Here is a 15,806-nt window from a genome sequence, read left to right as displayed (position 1 = left end):
TGGACTCGGGGTGATGATGATGTGTCATTGTAAATTTCAATAAATGTACCCCGCCAGTATAAGATGTAGATCATGAGGGAGGGGGAAAAACTTATAAAACTCTATAAAATTAGTCTTTCTAAAAGAATAAATGCTCTGTGTAACACTAAAAAATGCTGAAAAAAAATCAATAAATGTAAATAAAAAAATAATCATAAAAAATGCTATTGTGATTCTATTTTGCATTTTTTATTGCAAAGTAGGCCCCAAATGTCTGATTTCTGGTTGCCACGAGAACAGATCAGGAAACCCAGAATGAGGATTGGGGACACTGAGATTTTGAGGGGTCCTTCAGCAGACCATCTGCGGGGATGTCACTTGATCCTACCCTGGTAAACAAACAGAGGCACTAATAGTTGGGTTTACAAGTAAACATCTCTCCCCATTATAGCCCTTTTACTATTGCTTTTTAATTTGGAAAGTCATAACTCTTGTTGGCTCAGCAACTCAGCAAGAGATAGACAGTATCATTTCAAATTACAACCACATTTAATGTATTTAATGAAAACTGCCCTCCACACTCAACCTTAACCTAGCAATTCTTATCAACACAAGAAACCTGGCTCATTAATTAAAGCTGTCCTCGGACTGAGCTGCATCCAAAATGATGATTGGCTAAGAAAAACAAAACAAAAAATCCTGGAGAAGAGGAAGAATGCTTGGAAGGGTTTCTAGGGAAAATAGCATCAGTGCATCTGGTTTGTTAAAAGTTCTGGGGCCTCACGTTGGCACCCAAGGACTCAGATCCTGAACTTCATGTAAGACCTATATTTATGATACCCTGATGTCTAACAGTCTCCTGTAAACACAGGACAGTTATCATATCTCTCAAGCAAAGTAGATGTGAAAGCCTCACACTATAGCAAAATGAAGTTATGACATTTTAAATTTATAGAGCATTTTTTTTGTTAAGAAATGATGGAGAAACTGGACTTGAAGATCAAGGTCATACAACTACCAGTAACACGTTGTGAAATCACAATTTGAACCCAAATCTGTGTGTCTTGAAAATGTGTATTAAGTACTTAGCACGATGCTGACGTTTGTGAAATGCTCAAAAAAAAAAAAAGTATTTATTTACGGTAGGTATAGTAAAAGGTCATCACTGAAATTCTGAAGTTTCTGGTCAGCAGGTGACATCAGATGGAAGTAAATCTATAGTACTCTCTGATATTAATTTAAAATGTGGAAAATATAAGTAATATCTTACTAATCAGCACTTAGTGATTTTTTTTCCTTTCACAAATGAGTTGAGTTTACAAGAGCAGTCATAGGTTATTCTCATCTTCTATCCCCCACAAAACACTTATTTTCTAAAAGTTCTAAGTTGCTCAGTGTGAGTTCCCCTAATCTAGGTTTTTTTTTTTTATAAATTTAATATTCAAAGCAGTTCAAGGTTTAATATTCGGTGAAGGAAAAAGATGGATGCCCCAGCATCCAATAAAATATGGTAACACTGTTCTGAGAGATTTCACTGAAGAACATCTTGAAAGTGACTTTTCCCCCTCAAATATCATCAGCAGGTTATTTCTGCCTTTCAGGATGTGATAATTGCATTTTTCTATGGAAATGTCAGATCAGGCTATGATCTGTATAATTACTGTGAAGGAAGGAAGCTAAACAGGTGACTACTAGTGTTAGTGAGAGAATTTGAAAGAATTGGAAAGGATAGCTTTCCCTAGAAGGTCAAGTGGGCCAGGCAGATGTCTGGCTAGGAGAACTGAGGCCTGCCTGGGCAGACAGCATGGCAGATAAGGAACAGAAGAGGAGGTCAAGGATAGCAGAAACAGTCATACTGGGTGCATTTGTTGGTGGGGAGGCAGTGATGCTGACACATGGTGTCAGAAGTTTCACAGATCTGCTTTGATAAAGCGTGAGGTGTTCGGGCTGAATAAAAATCAAGAAGTTGGGTATCAGAATTAAAAGAGACAGAACTTCTGTGTCAGGGCTGAAGTTTGCACATACAGGCTCAAATCAATTCTTCCTATTGAAAACAGCAACAAACATTGCTCTGGTTCGGCTTTCCTGAAATGGTGGCTTTAGGCTGTGAAATAAATAGTCCCTAACATCCAAACCATGGTGACTGCCTCATACCGTTGATTTTATCTTTTAATATGTTTTGGTCAACAAAATCCCTATGGCATATAGGAAAAAGAAAGGCTTGTCTTTCATTAAAAAAAAACAATAACAGCTTTATTGAAATATAATTTATATACCATACAATTCACTCATTTAAAGAGTACAATTCAGTGATTTTTAGTGTATTCACAAAATTGCACATCTCTTCTATCTAATTCCAGAACATTTTCATCACTTTAAAAAGAAAACCCATACCCATTAGTAATTAGTCTCCATTTCCCTCCAACACCCCCACCCCGCCCTGGGCAATCACAAATCTGCTCTAGTTCGATAAATTTGCATATTCTATTTCACATAAATTGAATCATACAATATGTGGCTTTTTGTGTCTGGCTTCTTTCATCTAACATTGCATTTTCAAGGTTTATTTATTGTATTATGTATCACTACTTCGTTACTGTTATTGCCAAATAATATTTCATTGAATGGTTATGCAACATTTTATTTCTGTATATAAATAAATGATGGACATTTGGTTTGTTTCCCCTTTTAGGTTATTATCAAAAATATCACTATGAACATTTGTGTTCATGTTTTTGTGTGAACATATATTTTAATTTCTCTTAGATATGTAACCATGGGTGGAATTGCTGAATCACATCATAACTATTTTTAAACTTTTGAGGTACTGCTGGACTATTTTCCACAACAGCTGCACCATTTTACATTCTCAGTAGCAGTGTATGATGGTTCCAATGTCTCCACATCCTTGCTAACACTTGTTACTATCTGCTTTTTTTATTGTAGCTATCTAAATCACTGTGAAGTGGTGTCTCATTGTGATTTTGCATTGATTTGCAATTGATTGTGTTTAATTTACATTTTCCTAGTGATGTTGAGAATCTTTTCATATGTTTTTAGGCCCATTGTATATCTCCTTGGGAGAATGTCAATTCAAATCTTTTGACCATATTTTAATTGACTAATTTGTTTTTTTATCATTAAGTTATGAGTTTTTATATATTCTGTATACAATTTATTATTAGATATATGATATGAAAATATTTTTTTCCTATTTTGTGGGTTGTCTTTTAATTTTTTTCATGGTGTCCTCTGCAGTACAAACATTTTCAATTTTGATGAAACCCAGTTTATCTATTTTGTTCTTTTGTTGTCTGTGCTTTTGGGGTCATATCTAAGAAATTATTGCCTAACCCCAATTCATGACGATTTAAACCTATGTTTTCTTCTAAGACTTTTATAGTGTTAGTTTTTACAGGTAGTTCTTTGATACATTTTGAGTTGATTTTTCAATGTGGTGTGAGGTAGGGGTCCAGTTTCATTGTTTTGCATGTCGATATCCAGTTGTAGAAGCACCATTTGTTGAAAAGATTGTTCTTTCCTCCATTGAATGATCTTGGCATTCTTGTCAAAAATTAATTGACTATAGAAGTGTGGGTTTATTTTTGAACTCTTAATTCTATTCCATTCATCTACGTGTTCATCCTTATTCTAGTACCACACTGTTTTGATTATTGTAGCTTTGCAATAATTTTTAAATCAAAAAGTGTTAGTACTTCAACTGTATTCTTTTTTTAAAATTGGTTTGACTATTTTTGCATTTCCACATGCATTTTATGAGAACAGCTTATTAATTTTTTCAGAGAAGCCAGATTGGATTTCAATAGGGATTGAATTGATTTGTAGATCAATTTTGGATGCATTGTAATCTTAACAATATTATCTTTCAATTTAATTTATGGACATAGGATGTCCTTCCTCTTATTTGGACTTTTCATTTTTTAAAACAATGTTTTGTAGTTCACAGAATATAAGTTTTGCACTTCTTTTTCTAAAGATTTTTATTAAAATATAGCTAACATGAAATATTATATTAGTTTCAATTGTGCATCATAGATATTTAACAGTACTCGCCTGGCACTATACATAATTATTACCATATTATTGATTATATTCCCTATGCTAAAGAAGTGATCATTATGATGACCCCAGTATCCATCTGACACTGTACCACGCTATCAGAACATTATTGACTATATTCCTATGCTATATGTTATATCACCAAGGCTTATTTGTTTTATACCTGGAAATTTGGACCACTTATTGCCCTTCACTTTCCCAGCCCCCTGCTTTTTAATTTTTCAATTATGGCTGACATTCAATATTATTTTATATTAATTTCACATGTACAACATAGTGGTTAGACATTTATATAATTTACAAAATGATCCCTCTGACTAGTACTCATCGGCACTACACATATTTATTACCATATTGATTATATTTCTTATGTTTTACTTTACATGCCCATGACTATTTTATAACTACCAGTTTGCATTTCTTTTTTAAAAAAGATTTTTATTAAAAATATAGCTAACATACAATATTGTATGAGTTTCAGCGGTACATCATCGTTGTTCAACAGACCTAAATAAGTGATCATGATACAGACCGTGATAAGTCCAGCAACCATCTAACACCATACTAGGTTTTCACAATATTATTTTATGTTGTACATTATGTCCCCATGACTTATTTGTTTTGTACCTGGAAATTTTGACCACTTATTGCCCATCAACTCCCCCCCCTTTTTAATTTTTCAATTACAGCTTATGTTCAACATTATTTTATATTAAATTCAGGGGTACAGCATAGTGGTTAGACATTCATATAATTTAAGTAGTGATCCATCCTTGACTAGTCTAGTACCCATCTGGAACTATGCATAGTTATCTTATTATTGGCTATATTCCCTATGCTGTATCTTACATCCCTATGACTACTTTGTAACTATCGATTTGTACTTCTTAATCCCTTCACTTTTCACACCTTGCCCCCAACCCTCTTCCATTTATCACCCTAACAAAGCTAGTACCCATTTGACACTATCCATAGCTATTACAATATTAGTGACTATATTCCTATGCTGTACCCTACATCCCCATGACTACTTTATAACAACCAATTTGTGCTTCTTAATCCCTTCTCCTTTTTTCACCCACAACCCTAAACTCTCTCCCATCTGGCAACCATCAAAATGTTCTCTGTATCTCAGAGTTTGTTTCCGATTTGTTTGTTTATTTTGTTCTTTAGATTCCACATATAAACAAAATAACATTCCATCTGTCTCTCTCTATCTGACATACTCCATTCAGCACAATATCCTCCAGGTACATCCATGCGGCCACAAATGGCAAGAACCCATTCTGTTCCATGGCTGAGCAATATTCCACTGTATATGTGTACCACATCCTCTTTTTCTATTCTTTCATCAACAGACACCTAGGCTGCCTCCACATCTTGGCCATTGTAAACAATGCTGCAATGAACATATGGATGCACACATCACCTTGAAGTAGTGTTTTGGGTTTTTTCAGCTAAATACCCAGAAATGTAATTACTGGGTCCTTCTTTGTATCTTATTATACCCTTTGTTTTAAAGTCAATTTTGTCTGGCATAAGTATGGCTACTCCAGTATTTTGTTTTTTTGTTGTTTTTTTTCATTTCTATTTTCATAAAATATCTCTTTCCATCTCTTTATGTCTATGTATGGGTTTTGAATCTGAAGTGATTCTCTTGTTGGCAGCATATGTAAGGGCTTTATTTCCTTATCCATTCAGCCCTCTATGTCTTTTGATTTAATCCATTTACATGGAAAGTAATTATTGATAGATATGTAGTTATTGCCATTTTATTATTCAAAATTTTTATTTGTATTTTTCCCCATCTTAAAGAAATCCTTCTAACATTCCTGATAATACTGTTTTGGTGGTGAGGAACTTCTTTAGCTTTTCTTGTCTGGGAAGCTCTTTTATCTGTCCTTTGATTTTTAAATGATAGGCTTTCTGGGTAGATACGCTTGGTTGTAGATCCTTGCTTTTTATCACTTTGAATATTTTCTGCCAATCCCTTCTGGCCTGCAAAGTTTCTGTTGAGAAATCAGCTGATAGTATTATGGGAGCTCCCTTGTGGGTAACTAACTGGTTTTCTCTTGCTGCTTTTCAGATTCTCTCTTTGTCTTTAACTTTTGGCATTTTAATTATAATGTGTCTTGCTGTTGGCCTCTTTGGATTTATCTTGTCTGGGAGAGGCCATGCTGTGAACAGAGGATAACTGCCACCAGTATCAGGCCTGGGTAGCTACAGAAAAACCAGGACACCCTGAGGCCTGCTGCCATCTTCTGGCTTCCTTAAAGTTCAGCTGCTGATAAAGCCTTGTGCAGTATTCAAGTTGGGAGAGGCAGGGTCTCAGGGAGTCACTAGCCTTGGAAGAATTACGTTCACCAAGTTAATGAGGATACAGGTTTGGTGCCAGTGCTGAGCCTGGAGCTACTCAGGAAAAGTCTCAGAGCACACGAAGGCCATTTGTTGCCTACCTGAGGCCCATGGTCTCTGATAGTTTTTCAAGAAAATGTGCAATGTGGGAAGGGCTGGCTGCTCATCGAGAAAGTGCCTCTGGCATTGGGGGAGTTGGGTGGGGTAGGGTCCCAGACAGAGCCCTAGAGCTCAACAAACAAATCAGATTCAAATTGACAGTAGTGTAGGGGGCGGGCTCAACACATTAAAAATGGCAGCCATCTGCCTGGCTGCATAAGAGAAAGACCCCACATAGGGGAAATGGTGACTGTCCTCCAGCAATGGACTTGAAGCCACTCACCTTAGTCTGTTCCCTGAATGTCTCTGATGCCACCTTAGTCATTGTCCCTTCACCGGAGCCCAAGGTGAGTACCTGCGGGTGAGTGAATCTGTGCACAGGCCATTTAAGAGGATATCTGAGGTTCCCACAGCCTTACATCCCACCCAGACATTTGAAATCCCCATTGTTTTTTCATAGCCTGATGTTGTGGGGGTCTGCTATTCCTGATCTCGGTTACTCCTGGCTGGAAAGCCTGGAATTAGGCTGGAGCTCTTTGCTCCTCTGACAGGAACCTCCGAGTCCAAGGTATCCCTCCCTATTTTCAACTGCCACACAGAGGTTTGGGACCAGCCCAGTTTTCATCTCCACCCCTCCTACCAGTCTCGACATGGCTTCTTCGTTATATCCTTGATTATCAAATTTCTGTTCAACCAGACTTTAGATGATTCTCCAGGTTGATTGTTTTATAATTTAGTTGTAATTTTAATGTGTTCACAGAAGGAACCAGGTACAGTATTTATCTATTCTGCTCTCTTGTATCTTTCCCAATTTGTATTTCTTAATCCCTTCACCTTTTTCACCCTGCCCCCAACTCATCTCCAATCTATCACCCCTATAGACCTAGTACCCATCTGACACCACACATAATTATTACAATATTACTGAGGGCATTCCTTATGCTATACCCTACATCCCCATGAGTACTGTGTAATAACCAATTTTTACTTAATCCCTTCTCCTTTGCCCACTCCAAATCCTCTCCAATCTGACAACCATCAAAATGTTCTCTGTATCTATCAGTTTGTTTCTGTTTCATTTGTTTGTTTATTTTGTTCTGTAGATTCCACTTATAAGTGAAATAATATGACATTTATCTTTCTCTGTCTGACTTACTACACTCAGCACAATACCATCTAGGTCCATCCACATTGTTGCAGATGGTAAGATTTCATTCTTTTGTTATGGCTGAGTAATATTGCATTGTATATATGTACCACCTCTTCTTTATCCATTCATCCATTCAAGGGCACCCAGGTTGACTTCACATTTTGGCTGTTGTAAATAATGCTGCAATGAACATTGCAAGGGATGAACACATCCCCTTGAAGTAGCATTGTGGGTTTCTTCAGATAAATACCTAGAAGTGGAATTACTAGCTCCTTCTTTGTATCTTGTTATAGTCTTTGCTTTAAAGTCTATTTTGTCTGGTATAAGTATTGTTACCCCTAATATTTTTTTTAATATTTTTGATTCTTTCCATTTTCATGAAATATATTTTCCCAGCCCTTTACTTTCAGTTTGTGTGTGTCTTTTGATCTGAAGTGTGTCTCCTGTAGGCAGCATATATAAGGGTCCTGTTTGCTTATTCATTCAGCTCCCCTATCTTTTGATTTGATCCTTTAATCCACTTGCTTTGAAAGTAATTGTTGATTAATATGTAGTTATTGCCATTTGATTATTCATATTTTTGACTTTTTTTATTTTTTTTATCTTAGAGAAGTCCCTCTAAGATTCCTTACAATACTGGTTTTGTGTGGATAAACTCCTTTAGCTTTTTCTTGTCTGAGAAGCTCTTTATCTGTTCTTTCATTCTAAATGATAGTTTTGTTCAGTAGAGCAATGTTGGTTGTAGGTTCTAGCTTTCACCACTTTGAACATTTCATGCCAATACCTCTGGCCTGCAAAGTTTCTGTTGAGAAATCAGTTGATAGTATTATGGGAGCTCCCTTGTAGGTAACTAACTGCTTTGGCATTTTAATTATGACATGTCTTTTTGTGCGTCTTGTTTGGGGGGTCTCTGCACTTCCTGGCCTTGTATGCTTATTTCCTTTACCAAATTAGGGAAGTTTTCAATCATTATTTCACCAAATAGGTTTTTAATTCCTTGCTCTTTCTCTTTTCCTTCTGGTACCCCTATAATGTGAATGTTGTTACACTTGATATTGTCCCAGAAGTCCCTTAAACTCTCCTCATTGTTTTTGGATTCTTTTTTCTTTTAGCTGTCCCAATTGGGTGTTTTCTGCTACTTTATCTTCTAAATTGCTGATTTGATCCTCTGCTTCATCTAATCTACTGTTGATTCCCTGTAATGTATTTTTTATTTTTGTTATTGTATTTTTTATTTCTGACTGGTTCTTTTTAATGTTTCCTACCTCCATTTTTATATTTCATATCTCTTTTTTGAAATTCTCCCTGAGATTACTGAGCATCCTTATAACCAGTGTTTGGAACTCTGCATCTGGTAGATTGCTTGTCTCCATTTCAATTAGTTCTTTTTCTGGAGTTTTATTCTGTTCTTTTATTTGGGACATGTTTCTTTGTCTCCCCATTTTGGCTGCCTCTCATTGTTTGTTTCTATGTATTAGGTAGGGGTACTATGCCTTCTGGTCTTAGAATGGCCTTAAGTAGTTGGGATGCTATGGGGCTCAGTGGCACAGTCTTCCTGGTCACTTGAGATGTGAACTCCAGAGGTATCACTTAAGTGGGTTTTGTGTGCCTTCCTCTTGTAGTTGAGCATTGTTTGCTATTTGTACATCAGTGGGATGGATTGACTCTCAGGCTCTTTGGTTGTGAGGACTGGTTGTGAATACAGTGGATGAATTGTGATGTAGAGGCTGCCCTTACAGAGCAGGATCTGCCTCAACAGGGCTCTAGTGCTTGCCCAATCTGGCCCTTGGGTGTGTCATCTTTTTATGTGGCTGGGTGAAGTTCCAGCTCATTTTCAAACTTGCCACTGGGCATGCAAGCCCCAGAGGCACCTGGGAGGAGACCTGTTGTAGGTAAAGTTCAGCCATAGCCTTTGTACTACCCGGGGTGCCCAGCAGGAGCCACAAAGCAATTTGCAGCTGGCCACCACCTGTGCCATGTTTAGAAGTGCCTCAGGAGGCTAAGCCACAAACCAAATATGTCTGCTGTTAGTGCCAGGCTTAGAGCTGTTCAGCCAGAGGTATAAGACATGCTCAAGCCAGATGCTGATTGTCTGGGCTCTGTAAACTTTGGAGAGACCCTGGGAAAATCTGCGGAATGAGCCAGCAGACGACTTGTACCAAAAAGCCACTGGAAGTGGCTTGTGTGTGCCTGAAAGTTTGGGTGTGAGGGGGCAGGGTCTCAGAATCACCAGGGCATGGCCAATGAATGGTGCCAGCCAGCTTGATGGAGACTGAGATATAGAACCCCCTGCTTCTGCACTCTAGGAGGGGGAGGGCTCAACAAAGAAACGATGGCTTTTTACCAGCTCCTTTATCTGGGGGAAAGCTGCTCCTCCAACCCTCGTCCTGAAGACAAACAACTCAGTTTCCCGCCATATGTCCCTGTTACCTCTCCAGCTGCTGCCTCAACACTGGAGATCAGAGCCAGTGATTCCACTGGTGAGTAAGTCCATGCATGATGCCTTTAAGAGAAGCACTTCAGCCACTCTCTTTCTCGCTTAGCCACAATCTCTGCTGGTTTTCACAACAAGAAATTATGGGGACTTCTCTCCCTGGTACTAGAACACTGGGTTTGGGAGCCTCCTGTGGTGCTAGGACTCCTTGATACTTTGGGGGGGTCCTCTGTAGCTGAGATACCCATCCCAATTTTTAATGGTCACACACAGGTGTGGGACCAGCTTGTTCTATGTCTCTGCCCCTCCGACCATTCTTGAGATGGGCTGTATGAAGATGATGTCCCAATATGAAGCAGGCGGTTGGAATGAGGGAATGACCATTTTGAGTAGAAGAAACATTAAATGTTCACCTTACTTCTCTTCTGAGCTTTTCATTTGAATATGAGACTTCCCACTCTATATAACTCTTGAATGTTTCTCAGACAATTCAAACTCAACCTCTTTTCCTCACACTATCCCCAAACCTGATCCTCCACAATTCATAGCCCTGCCATATATCCAAGTGTTCAAACCAGATGCCTAAAAATTATCCTTAACTCAACTCCTTTCTTTCTCTCATCCCTTATACTTTTATATTCTCTGATCAATGTATAATATTTTGCTCCATTTCATACTGCCACCATCTCATTTAGGGGATATCATTTCTCTCCTGATGTAGTTACTCTCCTGGCATCCTAATATCCATTTTCGCCTATCTCCAATCAATCCATATTCTTTACTTGCACTGTTCAATATGGAAGCCACTAGTTACATGTTGCAATTTATATTAAAATTTATAATTAACATTAAATACCTTTAAAAATTCAGTTCCTCAGTTGCACTAGCCAAGTACTCAAACAATAGCCACATGTGGCAGAACTATCACACTGAGGCCCCTGTGAAACATCCAGCTGGAAATGCAGCAAGAGAAACCTCACTGCAGGTGGAGTGCTCCGAAACGTAACTGTACTTCAAAATTTGCTATACTCACTTAAATACACTCTTAAGACTTTTTCTTTCCCAGTCTCATTAGCTCCTTACTTCTTGATAACATACCATGCTCTTCTCACCCCTCGGGTTTCATAAGAGTTCTGCCAATTAAGTTTGAGAAATTGTTGCAATGATGTCGCTAATCTTTTTTGATATCACAGGGATTCATTATGAATTTATACCAACTGGAAAGTTAACCAAGTTTACTATTTGGAAGTGCTGAAAAGGCTGAGTGAAAAACGTTAGACAACTTGAATTTTTATGACACTGTCTGTGAGGGACTTTTAGGCAGTAAACAAAGAACATAGAATATCCTCCCTACTCACCCAATCAAGCCCCCAATGACTTCTTTCTTTGCCTGAAGATAAAGGAAATATTGAAAGGAAGACATTTTGATGACATTCAGGATAGGATATCATGGGTAATACAATGACAGCTCTGATGGCCATTCCGGTAAAGGGTTCCCAAATTGCTTTGAAGGGTGGACTAGGTTCTGGCATTGGTGCATAGCTTCCCAAGGGGAGTACTTTGAAGATAACCATAGTGATATTCAGCAATGAGGTAGTTAGCACTTTTTCTACTATGAGTTCGTGAACTTAATTGTCCAATCTTGTAAAGTAGTTGGTCTACTCTCCCTCATCCTTCTACCACCCTTTTTACTAGGTGAACGACCAGCATGATTTGGACACTTCAAGTCCCACATCCCAGGAAAACCCTCAGTCCCAAACCCCTCAAACCAGAACCGTTGATCCACTTATTTTTAACCTGTTTACCTAGTAGTTATCTTTCAGGCCTAAGCATCTTCCAAGGACTTGAACTCAAATTGTGGTCCCTGAACTACGACCCCAATCCTACTCAACCAGTTCTATAGCTGAACATCATTCTGAGGTGATTCAGATGAGCATCAAAGTTTCAGAATCTTCAAGAAAGCTATCCTGACCTCTCAGATCATATCATATGCAACTGTTTTTTCCTCATTAGACTACAAACTTTTTGAAAACAGGGACATGTCTGTCCTGTTCCTTACTAAAGTTCCGAGCCCTGACAAATTGTAGAAGTTTAATAAATATTTAAGTATGAATAAATGAAAAACTCCAGGTTATATGACATAAAAAAGATAGACTGTGGTAGATGCTATTGATGTCCCACCCCATAACCCCACAGCCCACCCACATTCACCTGAAATTGCAATGGATACTTCTCAGAATGACCTCAGCTTTCCGTCTCAAGTTTTGGTCTTTCTTCTTTTCTGTCTGAAGGCTTTCTCCAACACAGTGGCTCTCAAGCTTCCCTGCACGTCACAGTCCCCTGGAAGGCTTGTTTTAACATATATTTCTGGGCAGCACCCTCAGATATTCTAATTCAATAAGTCTTATATAGAACATGAGAATTTACATTTCTAACAAGATTCCAAATGATATTGTTGCTGCTGGTCTGCGAACCACAGTTTGAGAACCACTGTTCCAGTGAAGTAGCTCAGCTATGCAAAGGAATAACCTGGAAGAGAGTGTGTGTGTGTGTGTCTGTGTGTGTGTGTGTGTGTGTGTGTGTGTGTGCTTTGAGGGGGGACAGTTAATGCTTCCTGGGAACCTCCAACCACTGGGAAATTAGTCATTAGATAAATGCTTCAGCTTCCTGAGCTTCCTATGGGATGATTCTGAAGTATGTCCCACATAGTTTCCCAGAGGGTCCCCAGTGAGATTGAGCCCCATCTCCTCATTGATGTTCTCTTTATTGGGTCCCCTCTTTTCCCTTTGCATTTCCCTCATTTGTGTTTCGTGGGATTTCTTCACATACCGTGTTTCCCCGAAAATACAATCTAGTCGGACAATCAGCTGTAATGTGTCTTTTGGAGCAAAAATTAATATAAGACTGATCCTTATATAATATAATATTACAGCAAAATAAGACACGGCCTTATATTAATTTTTGGTCCAAAAGACGCACTAGAACTGATTGTCTGCCTAGGTCTTGTTTGTGGGGAAACACGGTATAAGACCTGCACCCAAGTCCTTGGCTCAGGTTCTGCTTTGAGGGGAACCCAAACTAACTCAAAGTCTTATATCCACGTCACTCTAGGTTTCTTGATTCTAATCACTGATTTCCCCTGGTATATTCCACTCCATCTCAGAGGGAATTCAGAAAAATGAAATCCACTAAAGCTACACCAAAGGAAGTAAATGTAATACATACTCACAATTCTGCTCACTTCATTTTTGCAGCATTCATCAAAATTATATTTTTTGTTAGCTATTTGTATAAGTATGTGTTTAATTGGACTTTCCCAAAGACTTTGGAGGTTGGGTCTTTCTTGTTAACTGTAATGTTTTTTGTGCCTTAAACCACACTTGTCAAATACTAAGTGTTCATTGAACATTTTGGAATGAATTGAACTAATGAACCAAATTCTTTATATATCAGTTAATATTAGCATCTCATAGTTATAAAGCTGCTTACAAAGCACTTTACCATAATTTTCCATTTTATTCTTAAAACATATGAGAAACAGAATAGACATTTTTAGTAATATTTTCCCATAATTTATCAAGTGGCTATTATGTACCAAGCTCTTTGCTAGGACCTGGAATACAGAGATGTGTAAGATTGTGCTTCTCAAAACTCAATGTGCATTCAAAGCACCTGGAATTCTCGTTAAACTGAAGATTCAGATTCAGCAGGACTGGGGTGAAGCCTGTGATACTGTGTTTCTAACAAGTTCCAAGGTGATGCTTGTGCTGCTGGTCCAGGGACTTCACAGTGAGGAGAAAGGATTTATATTAGTGGTTTTTTTTACCTTGGTTGCACATTGGAATTCCTTGGAATACCTGGATCCTATGCCCAGACTCTGATTTAACTAGGCTGGGATTTTGAAAACTTCCTAGGTGGTTCTAATATTATCTCACCTGACCCAGTGCTTCTGAAAACTCAGTTTGTACCAGACACCCCTGGAGGGTTTGTTAAAACATATATTGCTGAGCCCAGCACTAGAGTGTCTGATTCAGTAAGTCTAAGGTGGGGCTTGAACATTTTAATTTCTGAAAAGTTCCCAGGTAATTCTGATGCTGTTGGTTTAGGGGAACATGCATTGGGAACCACTAGTCTAGAATCAAAACAGGTATTAAATAGAACAGTTTCAGTAAAATGTGAGAAGTTCAACAATAGAATCATGTACATTGGTAGCAAGAGAGAGGAAACTAAGTCAGAAAGGACTTCGTGGAGGAGGTCATGTCTGAGTTGGAATTAGAAGGACAAGGAGGATGGGGAGGCGTGTGAAACAAACAATTTTAGCCAGAGAGAACATATACAAAGTTGCACAGAGAGATGAAAGGGCAAGGTGCATTTTTGGGACTCCATGAAGTTTGATAATATGAGGGTATAAACTCAGAACAAGTTAGTTACTGTGGGACACAAGATTTGATCAGTAGGCTGGAACCAAGTCATGAAAGTCAGTTCATGTTATTCTTAGACTTTATTCTCAAAGCATGAGGACCTCTTGAAAGGGAGGGTTAATGTGACCTTGATAATAGCCTGGAGGATAGCGATAGAGGTGGGTCGAAGAAACAACATAAACACTCAGAAGTAATTGGAACAACTCAGGATGCAGACATTGAGGGCATAAACCTGGGTAGGGGGAGCCCATTAGAATGCCGAGGGATGGACAGAAACCAGAGATGTCAAAGGAATTAAGCGATGGCATCACCAACCTGACATTGGAGTTCAGTTCAGAGAATGTTGGTTCAATTAACCAAATTGATGATGGCACTAATCAAACATGAAGAAAGGTATTAGGGGCAGGGTGGAGATGGGGATAGATCAGGAGATAAAGACTTATACATATTGGGGATATCTGGTAGGCACTTTGATATACAACTCTGTAGCTCTTAATGGTGGTCCAAGGAGATGGTAATTGAATAATGGGAGTAATCAGGTTATGCAAAGAGGGTGTACAGGGTGAAAGGTAGACTCAGGGAGTAGTTAAATCTATGTTCCAAATACTATTGCTACATTACAAAAATACCCCTAAACTTTGAGGAGTAAAGGAACAATGATAATTTATTTTGCTCACAAGCATTCCAGGTAAGCAGGGCCGAGTGGGGAAGGCTTATCTCTATTCCACATACATTCAGATGGAACAACCTGACTGGATGAAGAAGATCCACTTCCTGGATGGATCTGGGGAGTTTTAAAGTACAGTTCACGTCTATGGCTGGCGAGTTGGTGCTGGCTGTCAGCTGGAAGCTCAGCTGGGGCTGTGCACCAGGGCCCTCAACTCTTCTTTGCATGTGACTCTCCATGGATACTTGGCTGCGCTGCAAGAGGGAGTGTCCCTAAAGAACCAGATGAAAACCCCAGTGCCTTTTATGACCTTCTTTCAGAAGTCACAGCCTCACTTCCTTGGCATTCACAAGGCCAGCCCACTCTGAGGGAGAGAACACAGCCCCCACCTCTTAATGAGCGGAGAGTTGAAGTCACACTGTAAGAAGAGCATGTGGATGGGAGATACTACCGGCCATCTTTGGAAATAGATCGGCCACACCCACTGCTTTTGGGAGGGAGTCTGAGAAAGAGAATTGGCCTGGGGATGCTCTTTCTTCTATGCTTGGGCTGCTGAAAGGCTGTCCACAGAACAGCAGTGTCAGCATCACCTGGGACTTCTCAGAAATGCAGACTCACAGC

The sequence above is a fragment of the Rhinolophus sinicus genome, linkage group LG13, assembly GCF_036562045.2.
Source record: "Rhinolophus sinicus isolate RSC01 linkage group LG13, ASM3656204v1, whole genome shotgun sequence".
Taxonomy (NCBI): Eukaryota; Metazoa; Chordata; class Mammalia; order Chiroptera; family Rhinolophidae; genus Rhinolophus; species Rhinolophus sinicus.
The sequence above is the reverse complement of the archived record's forward strand: the minus strand, read 5'-3'. Positions refer to the sequence as shown.